Source organism: Bubalus kerabau, chromosome 2 (genome assembly GCF_029407905.1).
Source record: "Bubalus kerabau isolate K-KA32 ecotype Philippines breed swamp buffalo chromosome 2, PCC_UOA_SB_1v2, whole genome shotgun sequence".
In the NCBI taxonomy this organism is placed as follows: domain Eukaryota; kingdom Metazoa; phylum Chordata; class Mammalia; order Artiodactyla; family Bovidae; genus Bubalus; species Bubalus kerabau.
The window spans coordinates 3304177-3316162 of NC_073625.1; the positions used below are offsets into that span (position 1 = coordinate 3304177).

Genomic DNA, 11986 nt, shown 5'->3' on the forward strand with positions numbered 1-11986 from the left:
GGCCCAGGCCATGCGCCTAGGAGAGAGGCTTCAGTGGGTTTGGGATGCAGACAGAGCTTCCCAGCTGGCTTGGGTTTGGGGTGGCTGTTTAGCGTCCGTGAGTGTATTGAGGATTAAACGAGAACAGTTAGCTTAAACACTGAGCCCAGATCGGGCCCCTGTCAGGCGCTGAGTCTGTGTGATCGACCGTTGTTATTACTCATCGCTGCTCTTGCTGGCATTATTATTTTGCGGGCATAGCCGACGAGCGGGCAGCGCGCGGCCGGACCCCAGCCGGCGTGTGCCGAGGCCGGAAGGAAACCCGACCACCTCCCGGCGCGGAGGCCGACCTCGCAGGCCTGGGCACGCGGCTCCCCAATGCGGCTAGCCGGCTACGATGAGAAAGGGCTTCTAGAGAAAGCTCCTTTGGGCTGGGGGCTTGTTGTGTCCCTAAGCATGGCGACAGCCCCTCCCGCCGCCAAGCGGTGTTTTCTGGGCTGCAGACGGCCGGTCTGTGATGCCCGCGTCCGTCAGGCTGGGTGTCGTGCCCCGGGGCTCCCCCGCAGCAGGCCTGCTTCAGCCCTGTTACGGAATCCCAGAATCCCGGTTGAGTGGGTGGCCTTCCTCTGAGAAGGGGGAGTGGGTTTCAAGGCCAGGCAGGTGAGTGTGAAACTTCCTACCAGTGCAGGGGGGTGGGGTGCGGTTCCAGCTGGTTTGCTGCCCTTTGCTGGCATATTGAAGGGTCCAAACCTCGTGATCTGACTTTGCTGGAGAAGGCCAACCTGAACTGATGAGCTGGGGGTGAGGGGGGGCAACAAGGAACAGCTGATCAATAGGGAAACCCCTCCCCTTCCTCGCACCCCAGGGTGGACCCAAAGCCAGTGTGGATGTGAGGTCCAGGGGGCAAGTGCAGGGTGTCTGTGAAGCAGAAAGGCCCTGGACACAGGGTCACCTCCTGCCTAGTCGGGGGCACTGCTGTGTCCTCCCAGGAAGGAGCCCAAAGGGTCCCCTTGTAGAGCCCATGCCAAGCTGGCTGCCTCTGCTCAGAGCCAGAGGGAGAGGCAAGGAAGACACCAGCTTTCTGCTCCAGAAATGTTTTCAGAAAATTGTCTTTGGGAATTCCCTGGTGGTCCAGTGCCAAGGACACAGGTGGTCCACTGCCCCGGCCCAGGTTCAATCCCTGGCCAGGGAGCTAAGATCCTGCAAGAAGCGCAGTGCAGCCAACAACAAAAAAGAAAGAAAAAGGTATCTTTGCAATAATTGTTGATGTTATTGTTCAGTCGCTAAGTCATGTCCAACTCTTTGTGACCCCGTGGACTGCAGCATGCCAGGCCTCCCTGTCCGTCACCAACTCCCGGAGTTTACCCAAACTCATGTCGATCAAGTTGGAGATGCCATCCAACCATCTCATCCTCTGTTGTCCCCATTCTCCTCCTGCCTTCAATCTTTCCCACCATCAGGGTCTTTTCCAATGAGTCAGCTCTTCGCATCAGGTGGCCAAAGTATTGGAGCTTCAGTATCAGTCCTTCCAATGAATATTCAGGGTTGATTTCCTTTAGAATTGACTGGCTTGATCTCCTTGCAATAATTAGGTTCTGTTAAAAAAAAAAAAAAAAGAGGGAAGAGGGAGAGAAGCCTGAACATAGTTCATGTTGTGAAAATGAGCTCATAATTAGCTTATTTAAAATTTCAGAGATAAAACTTCTCAAGCAGAAATTTAGAATTTTCTTTCTAAAGGTTGCTGGCTTCAGAGTGTGATATGCAGCTTTCACTGTCCAGCTCTCTCCTAAGACTGACAGCTCGTTACCTCCTTCCCGGGAAGGCAATTTATCTCATTTCAGGCTCTCACAAATGAAAAGAAACAGGGCCCTAATCTTTTTATGGCGGGAGTGAAAATGTTTTGTGTAGGTAATTTGAACACAAGCTAGAATTTTCCAGGTGATTTTATATCATTCCCATAAACTTTTATTGAATTAAGATAATAGTGCTTTGAATTTATATGTCACATATTTTTAGAGGGAGCAAAGCACTCTCATATATAGCCCCTTGATTTTTAAAAAATCCCCGTCAAAGACTTCAAAAACAAACTTACAATTACCAAAGGGAAAGATGAGGGCAAAGGATACATTAGGAGTTTGGGACTAACATCCTCACAATGCTATATATAAAATAGATAATCGAGACCTACCATAGAGCACAGGGAACCCTTCTCCATAGTCTGTAATGACCTATATGGGAAAAGAACCTGAAAAAAGAGTGGATACATGTGGAACTGAAGCACTTTGCTGTACATCTGAAACTAACACAACTTTGCAAATCAACTATACTCCAGTATCAAATAAAAAATACATTTACAAAATTCCTGTGAAGAAAGATCAAGCCCTGTCATTCTTATAAAACAAAATCTATGATTTCAGTGTTTTTGCCTTTCTCTTTAGTCCAAGATATGTTTGAGCCCTGTAAGAAATTCTTTTATTCACAAAAGAATTCCCTCATAACTGCTAGAAACACTTTAATTTTACTCTATGATGCTGCTTTAAAACTTCTATATGGCTTCATGAATTCTGACTTTGAAGCTGCAACTTCTGAAATCTTACTTTCTCTTTTTAAGCATCAGTCTCAAAAATAATCTTTTTCCACATTTAAAAGATCAGAGGAACTGTTTAAACCCATCTTTAAGACAGGAACATGATTGAAAGTCAATCCCCCTTATTCACAGATGCCTCAAACTATAAAAGAAACTCCTTGCCTTTTCATTATGAAGAAGAATTTATTGGAAGAAGTGACTATTCCAGTCACTCTAGGGAGCAATTTAGAAAGTTGTAACATTTCCCCACTTGTGGGTTTTGCCAGAGGAGGAAAAAAGAGTAACAGAAGTCGCCACTGTCCATCATAGAAGACTGTGGGGGGGGGGGGGTGTAACTTTGAGTGCAAATGTGTTCATCAGGAGAAAGCTTTCTAAAAATTAAGGTGTAATTCACATACACTAAAGCTCACCTCTTAAAGAGCACAGTCCAGGGGGTTTTAGTGCGAAGTTGTGCAGCTATCACCACTGTCTAATTCGAGAACATCCCACAGAGGCCCCTTACCCCTTAGGTGTTACTGTCCATCCGCCCTCACCCCCAGACCCTGGCAGTCACGAGCCTGCTTCCTGTCTGGAAGAATTCGCGTGTTACAGGCGTTTCACACAACTGGACTCACCCCGTGGCCTCACACCCCATGGCCTTTTCTCTCTGGCTTCTTTCACTTAGCAGGTCCCGGTAGGAGCATGTATCCATAGGTATCCATCCGTTTGGTTTTATGCTGGGCAGTCATTGTGTGGATGGACATACTTTATCTATCCATCAGTTGATAGCCATGTGGCTCGCTTCCACTTTGAGTCTCAGTTCAGTTCAGTTCAGTCGCTCAGTCGTGTCTGACTCTCTGCAACCCCATGAATCGCAGCACACCAGGCCTCCCTGTCCATCACCCTAACCCTAACTCCCAGAGTTCACCCAGACTCACGTCCATCGAGTCACTGATGCCATCCAGCCATCTCATCCTCTATCGTCCCCTTCTCCTCCTGCCCCCAATCCCTCCCAGCATCAGAGTCTTTTCTAATGAGTCAACTCTTCGCATGAGGTGGCCAAAGTACTGGAGTTTGAGCTTTAGCATCATTCCTTCCAAAGAAATCCCAGGGCTGATCTCCTTCACAATGGACTGGTTGGATCTCCTTGCAGTCCAAGGGACTCTCAAGAGTCTTCTCCAACACCACAGTTCAAAAGTATCAATTTTTTGGCACTCAGCTTTCTTCACAGTCCAACTCTCACACCCATACATGACCACTGGAAAAACCATAGCCTTGACTAGACGGACCTTTGTTGGCAAAGTAATGTCTCTGCTTTTGAATATGCTGTCTAGGTTGGTCATAACTTTCCTTCCAAGGAGTAAGTGTCTTTTAATGTCATGGCTGCAGACACCATCTGCAGTGAATTTGGAGCCCCCCAAAATAAAGTCTGACACTGTTTCCACTGTTTCCCCATCTATTTCCCATGAAGTGATGGGACCAGATGCCATGATCTTAGTTTTCTGAATGTTGAGCTTTAAGCCAACTTTTTCACTCTCCTCTTTCACTTTCATCAAGGGGCTTTTCAGTCCCCTTCACTTTCTGCCATAAGGGTGGTGTCATCTGTATATCTGAGGTTATTGATATTTCTCCCAGCAATCTTGATTTCAGCTTGTGCTTCTTCCAGCCCAGCATTTCTCATGATGTACTCTGCATAGAAGTTAAATAATGAGTCTACTGTGAGTAATACTGCTATGAGCATTCAGGTACAAGTGTTTCTGTGAATATATATTTTCAATTATATCTCATTGTGTAGGTCATCAAAGAAGGTTTGCAAGATAGGATGTAACTGTTTTTCCCCCAAAGACCGAACATTCGCTACTTGATTGACGCAGTGCCGCAACTCATTTCTAAGTCCGCCCCTTTAGCAGCGGACAATGCGTCCTCTGTGTGGTAGCGATGTGAGTAATGAGTGGATAGTGAGGACTGGCTCAGAGGGCTGTCCTCTCAGGCACTCCTCCTCTGCGCCCCCGTCTCACCACAGCCCCAACACGCCCCACGAGCCACACGCGCGGACGGCAGGGCCGCCACCGCGTGGCCCAGCCTCCTGAGCTGGCGAGGCCAGAGGCGGATCAGAGCGCCGCCTCGCACCTGCGGCCCCTGCTTCCAGCCCGCCGCGGCCCACGGCCGCCTGCACCTGCTCCCCAGGGGCTGGAGGGATGAGCCGAGCTCAAGCCCCCGGTCGAGTTCACCCACACCGAGGCGGGGGTTGGGCTTTCAAGGTCTGGGCTTGTGCTGTTCAATCTCCCCTTCCCATGCCCCCCAACCTTCCTGAATCTCCAAGACTCCCACTCCTCCCTGGAGATGGGCTAGTCGTCTTCAGCCCCCAGCAGGGCCGCCTACATTCTTTTCCAACAGGTTGAACATTGACTAATCCAATAGATGGGGGAAAAGCAGAAACAGTGGCAGATTTTATTTTCTTGGGCTCTAAAATCATTGCCGATGGTGACTGCAACCATGAAATTAAAAGATGCTTGCTCTTTGGAAGAAAAGCTATGACTAACCTAGAAAAGGTATTAAAAAGCAAAGACATCACTTGGTCAACAAAGTCCCTATAGGCAATTCCTATAGGAAAAACCCCTATGGTATGGTTTTTCCAGTAGTCATGTATGGATATGAGAGTTAGACCATAAAGAAGGCTGAGTGCTGAATTAATGGTTTCAAACTGTGGTGTTGGAGAAGACTCTTGAGAGTCTCTTGAACAGCAAGAAGATCCAACCAGTCCATCCTAAAGGAAATCAGTCCTCAGTGTACATTGGAAGGACTGATGCTGAAGCTGAAACTCCAGTACTTCGGCCAGCTGATTCAAAGAGTTGACTCATTTGAAAAGACCCTGATGCTGGGAAAGATTGAAGGATGAGATGGTTGGATGGCATCACCAACTCAATGGACATGAGTTTGAGCAAACTTTGGGAGTTGGTGATGGACAGGGAAGCCTGGCATGCTGCGGTCCATGGGGTCACAAACAGTTGGACATGACTGAGCGACTGAATGACAACAACAAAATGAACTTGGCTCTTGAGCCCTTGTTTCTGCTGAAGGTGGAAAACCTAATCTTGCCAGTTCAAAACAACTGGTTGCTTTCAGCATCAAAACCCTGCCCTCCTGGAATAACTGCTCCTCAAGTGGCCGAAGTGATAGGCGGCTGCCCCAGAGTGTGCCCCTGTCCCCCCAGTCTCTGCGTGGCCTCTGTGACCACAGCTGGGCCACCAGGACTGGCTCGAAAGGTGCGCCCAGGGCCACTCGGCGCTCTCCAGCGGGATTCTCCTGGATGGCTGGCGTCCCTGGCCACAGCCTGGAGAGGCAGGCCGTCAGTGCTTTGCTCTCCAGTCCCCTGACCTGTCCAAGGTGTCCACACCTCCACTGTGTTTCGGGGCTCACTCCGAGTCAGAATCCCAGAACGCTGGGGGACGTCTCAGGGACCCCGCCTCAAAACTCGGGTCCTGTCCCCTGCACACTGTCCTCCTCTCCTGAGGTGGGGAGGCGGTGTTTCCATCGCCCCTTCTCCTGGACGCTCCAGAGGATGGTTCTGGACATATGCTCTCTGGACCAGCCCGAGCAGCACCCGATCCCAGAGGCAGGCACCCCGGAGGCCAGACCCAGGCACTGGGTCCACTCTGTTTCCAGTGTCCTGGGCCCCTCGCCTCCAGCTCCTGACAGTGGAAACCAGGCCTGGGGCATTCCCTGGGGGTCCAGAGAGGACTTTGTCTCTCACAGCTGAAGGCGTGGCTTTAAACCCTGGTCAGGGAACTAAGATCCAACAAGACGCATAGCCAAAAACAACAGCAAAAGAAAAAAAAAAAGCAAGTCTGGGATTCAAATGCACTTTTCTTCCTTAAGAACTAGGCTTTCAAAACTTATTTCCACTTTATGTAGTCAAAGCTGAGAGCCAGCTCAAAGCCACACTTCATTTCAGCAGCCTTCATGAGAGGTGATGGACCACAACCAACTGCACATATGGAAAGTGTACTGTTTGATAAATTTTGACTTATGTAAGCATCCAGGGAACAGCAACCCGCTCTGGTGTTCTGGCCTGGAGAATCCCAGGGACAAAGGAGCCTGGTGGGCTGCCATCTATGGGGTCGCAGAGTTGGACATGACTGAAGTGACTTAGCAGCAGCAACAGCCAGCATCCAGGAAACCAGCTCCCCAACCAAGATGATAAAACCACTCCATCACTCTGAGAAGTTTCCTGTCGTCAGGAGTTTTGCTTCTAGTTTTGATAGGTTTCTCTTTCTGTCCTGGACAAGCCTCAGCCCATCTCTGTGGTGGGAGACGGAGGAGCTGCCCGGAAAGAAGACCCACTGGCCAATGATGCCAGCCTTGTCGCAGGACAGAGTCCCTCTGCACTGGAAGCTCGGAGGGAGGCCTGGCTTCTGAGCCCCAGAGAACAGGACAGGCACTCTCCTGACCCCGGGGTCCGGTGCAGCGAGGAATCCGTGCACTTACAACCAGCGGGATGTGTCTCAGCAGAGAGTGCCCGGGAGAGAACTGCAGGGGGCTAGCCTGTTGAGACTGAAGACGTGCCAGGGCTGGGCCTGTGAGCGGAGCCCCAGGGCAGGCGTGGACAGGCTGGGCGGGCCGCAGACAGGACCACAGCCGCGCTCCGGGGGCTCCCAGAGCCCTCAGGGCCCGGGACCCCCACCCAGGTCTTCCTCACTGGGTCCTTGATCGTGGGCAGTTTCCCATCTGCTCTTATGTCACTATTTAGTTCTCTCTGTGCCCATGAGGTTTTTAATGTTTATCTCTGTTCAGGCTGTGGGCTTATGAGCCCCAAACCCTCAATTTGGTGTGTAATGCATGTCACAGTCATTTTTATTTTTTTAATTTATTTATTATATTTATTTTTGGCCACACCCTGCAGCTTGTGGAACTTCCCCAGCCAGGGGTCAAACCCGTGCCCCCTGCCTCAGGAAAATGGAGGCTTAACCGCTGCACCACCAGGGAAGTCCCTGGCACAGTTTATGTCACTTCATGAAATTTACTCAGCTCTGACTCCACCCTGACTTTCCCCAGAATGGAGACATTCGGTCTCAGGCTCAAGGTACACTGTTCTGTCTTACTGTTCCCGGAAATCTAACAATACTCTTTTGAAGACAGTTTCTTTCCCTGTGGAAAGTGCTTCCGGAACTCTGCATTGACGCTTTTTTCTTTTTCCTGCTTCATGTGCAGTTAAGATGTCCAAGAGAGGCTATTTCAATTAACTCCACTGGGTGTGAGGATATGAGTTTGTGGAAGTTCTAAGGAACTTTTTGCTTTCCTGATAAAAGGATTAGATGCAAGCAGACAGCCCTTATTTCTTCACCTCTTCTTCTAGTCTTGGCTGTGGATGGGATGGCAGGAGCCCTGGCCACCTTTTTGCAACCATGAGGGAAAGCCCAAGGAAATCTCAGAGTTACACATTGTATTAGTCTAGGTCTGTCAAAAAGCAGGTGCCTGGTGGCTCAGACAGTAAAGTATCTGCCTACAATGTGGGAGACCCAGGTTTAATCCCTGGGCTGGGAAGATCTGGAGAAGGAAATGGCAACCCACTCCAGTATTCTTGCCTGGAAAATCCCATGGACGGAGGAGCCTGGTAGGCTATAGTCTATGGGGTCGCAAAGAGTCGGACACGACTGAGCGATTTCACTTACTTAAATGGGATTAAACATGCAAGGATTTCATTAGGGGAAATGCCTGCACGAGGGGAAGTAGGAAGCGATCTGAGGAAGACAGGGAGAGACGTCAGGCTTTGAGTCTGACCCCAAATGAAGAGAGAGGGAGAGAAGGCTGTCCTGTCAGGCGAGTGTATGCTCCTGGGCTCTGTCTCGTCACAACAAAGATTTGGAGCCACGGACATTAAAGCCCTCGGTGCGTCACAGCTCTCGGGTCTTGGACAGACCGCGTCATAGCTCTTAGACAAACCAGTGTTACAGCTCTATTTTATTTAGACGATAGCAGGAGAATCCATCCTCGAAGCGTGAGGGCATGCCAACCCAAAGATGGGAAGAGAAGAGAGTGGAGGGGCCCGCTAGTGTGCGGGGGTGGGGAGAGAGAAAGAGAGTGAGCTTTTTGGCTCTTTTTATATGTTTTTCCTCCCCCTGGGCCTGCCCAGTGCAAATTGGGCTAGCCAGGAGTGCTGTTTGTTCTACCTGAAGTCCTCACTCCCTTGACCTTCCCTTGACCTTCCTCTGTTCTATTTTCGCGGGCTTTTCCCTTCCTTGTCTTTTAGCCACCGCCATTTTGGACTCCTGTTTCCTATTCTAACTACCTAACATCTAAAGAAAGTCCAGTGAAGCCATCAGGGAGTCTTCAAACCCAAGTTGGCCGTCAGGGGAGACCCAGGTCTCCTAGGAGGGGTCTGTGTTGGTACCTGTGATGCTCCATCATTGGGAGGGAGTCGCCCATGGCTTAGGCACAAACACTGCGATGAATTTTTAAATGCAGCAGATGGAGCCCTTAGTCGGTTATGCTCCCTGCAGCACAGGACCAGAAGGCGTATTCCCGCAGCCACACCCGTCTTTGCATTACTTGAACCATCGCCTCAAACTAACTTCCTCTGGAACATTGGCTATCAGAGAAAATAAGTTCCTACACATCTGTAGATGCAATGTCCTATTTTCTATAACTGGCCTCACTGCGTGCATTCCTGACAGACACACCCGTCACTGCCCCACAAGCCCGCCCCCCTCTGCTGCGGGGCTTCTCTCTTCCCTCCTTCCTCCCCACACCCTTGCTTCTCCCCTCCCCCGTCCTCCCTTCACTGTCTCCTAAAGAGCAGCTTAACTCTGTCTCCTTCACACTTGAACTCCTGCCAGCGCCCAGCCCTCAAGGTCCCACCCTCAACCCCAAGTTGAAAGGCCTTATCAAGTTGTTTTTCCAGACCAGCACCATTCCCCGCCCCCAAGAGAATTCTGGAGCCAGGTGGTAAGCGCGAGATCCCAGCCCACTGCACGGGTCCTTGCAAGCATACCAGCAGCCACGGCAACGGTTCGCAAGGGCAGGGTGCTCAGCGTCCCCCGACATGTACAAACTACTCAAAACTGGGACTCTATCCTTCCATGTATAATTCAGTTTTGTTACAAATCATTTAAAAATATAGAAAATTATCCAAAATAACACTCACCGAAAAACCATGTAGTTTTAACAAATGGTAACACGATTGAATCTTCTTTTGAGAAATAAATTATTACAGCTGATAATAATGACAATAATTTCAACACTTATAGAGTGTTAAATATGTGCCAGCCTATGTACTAAGTACTTCATATGTATCAACCCCTTTAAATCTCATAAAATCTGTGAAGTATGTATTACTATTGTCCCGCTTCATAGACAAGGAACCTGGGCACAGAAGTGGTAAGTTACTAATAAATGAGACTTCCCTGGCAGTCTAGTGGTTAAAACCCCACCTTCCAATGCAGGAGGCCCAGGTTCGCTCCCTGGTTGGGGAACTAAGTTCCCAAATGCCACAGGCTGCTGCCAAAAAAAAAATTTATTTTTAAAGAGATATATAAATATATGAGCCAAATTGTAAGCCCAGGCAGGCTAGACTAGATCCAATTTTGGAATCATATTCGATGTATTATTATGCTTAGAATATAATAATTACCCAACAAATATTTGTTGAAGGAATGAATAAAGCTCATTAATTTAGTGAGTCAATAAATCCATGACTGGCTTGCAGTGCTGGGAGAATCAAGCTTGAGGAGGTGATCAGAGCTCTTTGCGAGACCACCCAAGCCGTAAGGATCGTACATTTTCTGTTGAAATGCAGCTATCTTGGGTCCTGGATGTTTTCTGTCTCCCTCATCTGGCAGCTTCCTGCAGGGAGAGCCGTCCCTCTTGTTTTAGCTGTTGCTGCCGGACAACTCATCCCAGTGTTAGGTGCCTGAAAGCAAGGGGCCCGTTCTCTCTCGCGGTGGCCGCGGCTCAGGGGAGACGCGGGCCCCTGCTCCGCCCCCCGGAGCCCGGTTGCTCCGCCCCCCGGAGCCCGGATGGGTCCTTGGAGGACCGGGAGCCGGGTCAGCGGGCATCCACTCACCTGCACGGCGGCTGTGGCTGAGGCGCTGTCAGCCGGCTCTTCCTTACAGCGCCGAGGCTGGGGCCCAAGGGCGAGGGACTCAGAGAATTAGGCAGAACCATGTGACCTTTGATGACCTCAGAAGTCACGTGGTATCACTTCCACCTCCTTCTCCTGGGCAGGGAAATGTCCGGGGTCAGCCTGGGTTCAAGGGAAGGGAAGGCAGATGCTTGCCCTCGGTGGGGGCACGTCGCCCCCACAGTGTCGGAGAGCAGGCAGGAGGCAGACGATGAACAGGGGGCTCAGAAACGTACACTGTACCGGTTTTCTTTCCACTGGAGAACCTTTGATTCCTAGCCTCAACTGGATCCCATTAAAATGAATGAGAATATACAAATCTTCAGTCCCGTGGATGTGTAACATACAACACAATTGATAAAATCAATAATATGGTGATAACTTTGTATGGGGAAGATGGTTATTAGGCTTTCCATGGTGGTCATTTCATAATGTATGCAGAGGTCAGTCATTGTGTAGCAGAATGTGGTATGGCAACAGGAGTTCAATAAAAATAAATAAATTACCATGGGGAAAAAATTTAGTAAAGTACACGAGAGTGGACTTGATCCGTGTGTCAACTGTTAAAGCAGGAGGAGCGAAACCGACCGTAAGGTCACCTCCTGTCCAGCTGGTTCCATGCTCTTCTTTTTCCCTGTTCAAACGCTATCAGACCTTAAGACACTGAACCTGCAGGCTGCTGAAGTCCTCACCAGTCTCCTTTTTCGTCCTTCCAGAGTGTTTTTCTCTGCAGTGATGTGGTCAGTTCCTCCCTCCGCTTCACTTTGTCTCCTGAACCCAAGTCCAAGGTCGTGAGGCTGCAGGTCCGTGGTGCCAGCCCCACCCACGGTCTCATCAGTGGACCTGACTCAGGATCCGACGCAGATCAGGGTGCTGCTCCTCCCTCATCCGCACGCCAAGAGCGGTTGCCTGGCCGGTCCGCGCTCCCAGGATGGAGCAGAGTAGCCCACACCTCAAAGAGGTAAAGGCAGCAAGCCTATTTGCCAGTTACTCTCCATGTCCTGATAGAGAATGTCTGCTTCCCCGAATGGAGCATGGAAATGAAATAAAATGGAAAAGCCTCTGGAAGAGGAGGTTGTGACATCTTTGCTCAGAAGGAGAAGGGCGGATAGGTTTTCACACTCATAGCGCACACCTGGGGCTCTTCTGAGCGGCGGTAAGTGGAGTAAACCCTTCGTGTTTTCTTCGGTTGCAACCAGAGAAAGTGCTAAGTGTGCTGAGTTGGAGATGATCTGCTAAGGTTCTCGGTGCCCTGAGTATATGAAACACCCAGGCTCGGGGCAGCGCTGCCTTATCTGGAACTGTTCCTAGACAGAGCGCGG

General features: G+C 49.9%; 1 long non-coding RNA gene across 1 annotated transcript; it reads right to left on the reverse strand.

Moving 5' to 3' along the window:
- Positions 1–1225: 1225 nt before the first annotated feature.
- On the reverse strand, positions 1226–10660 carry LOC129644576 (uncharacterized). The gene is made up of 3 exons (XR_008710838.1): positions 10608–10660; positions 2168–2224; positions 1226–1574 (listed from the first exon to the last, which is right to left on the reverse strand). It is a non-coding gene; the product is annotated as an uncharacterized LOC129644576 (long non-coding RNA).
- Positions 10661–11986: the final 1326 nt, after the last annotated feature.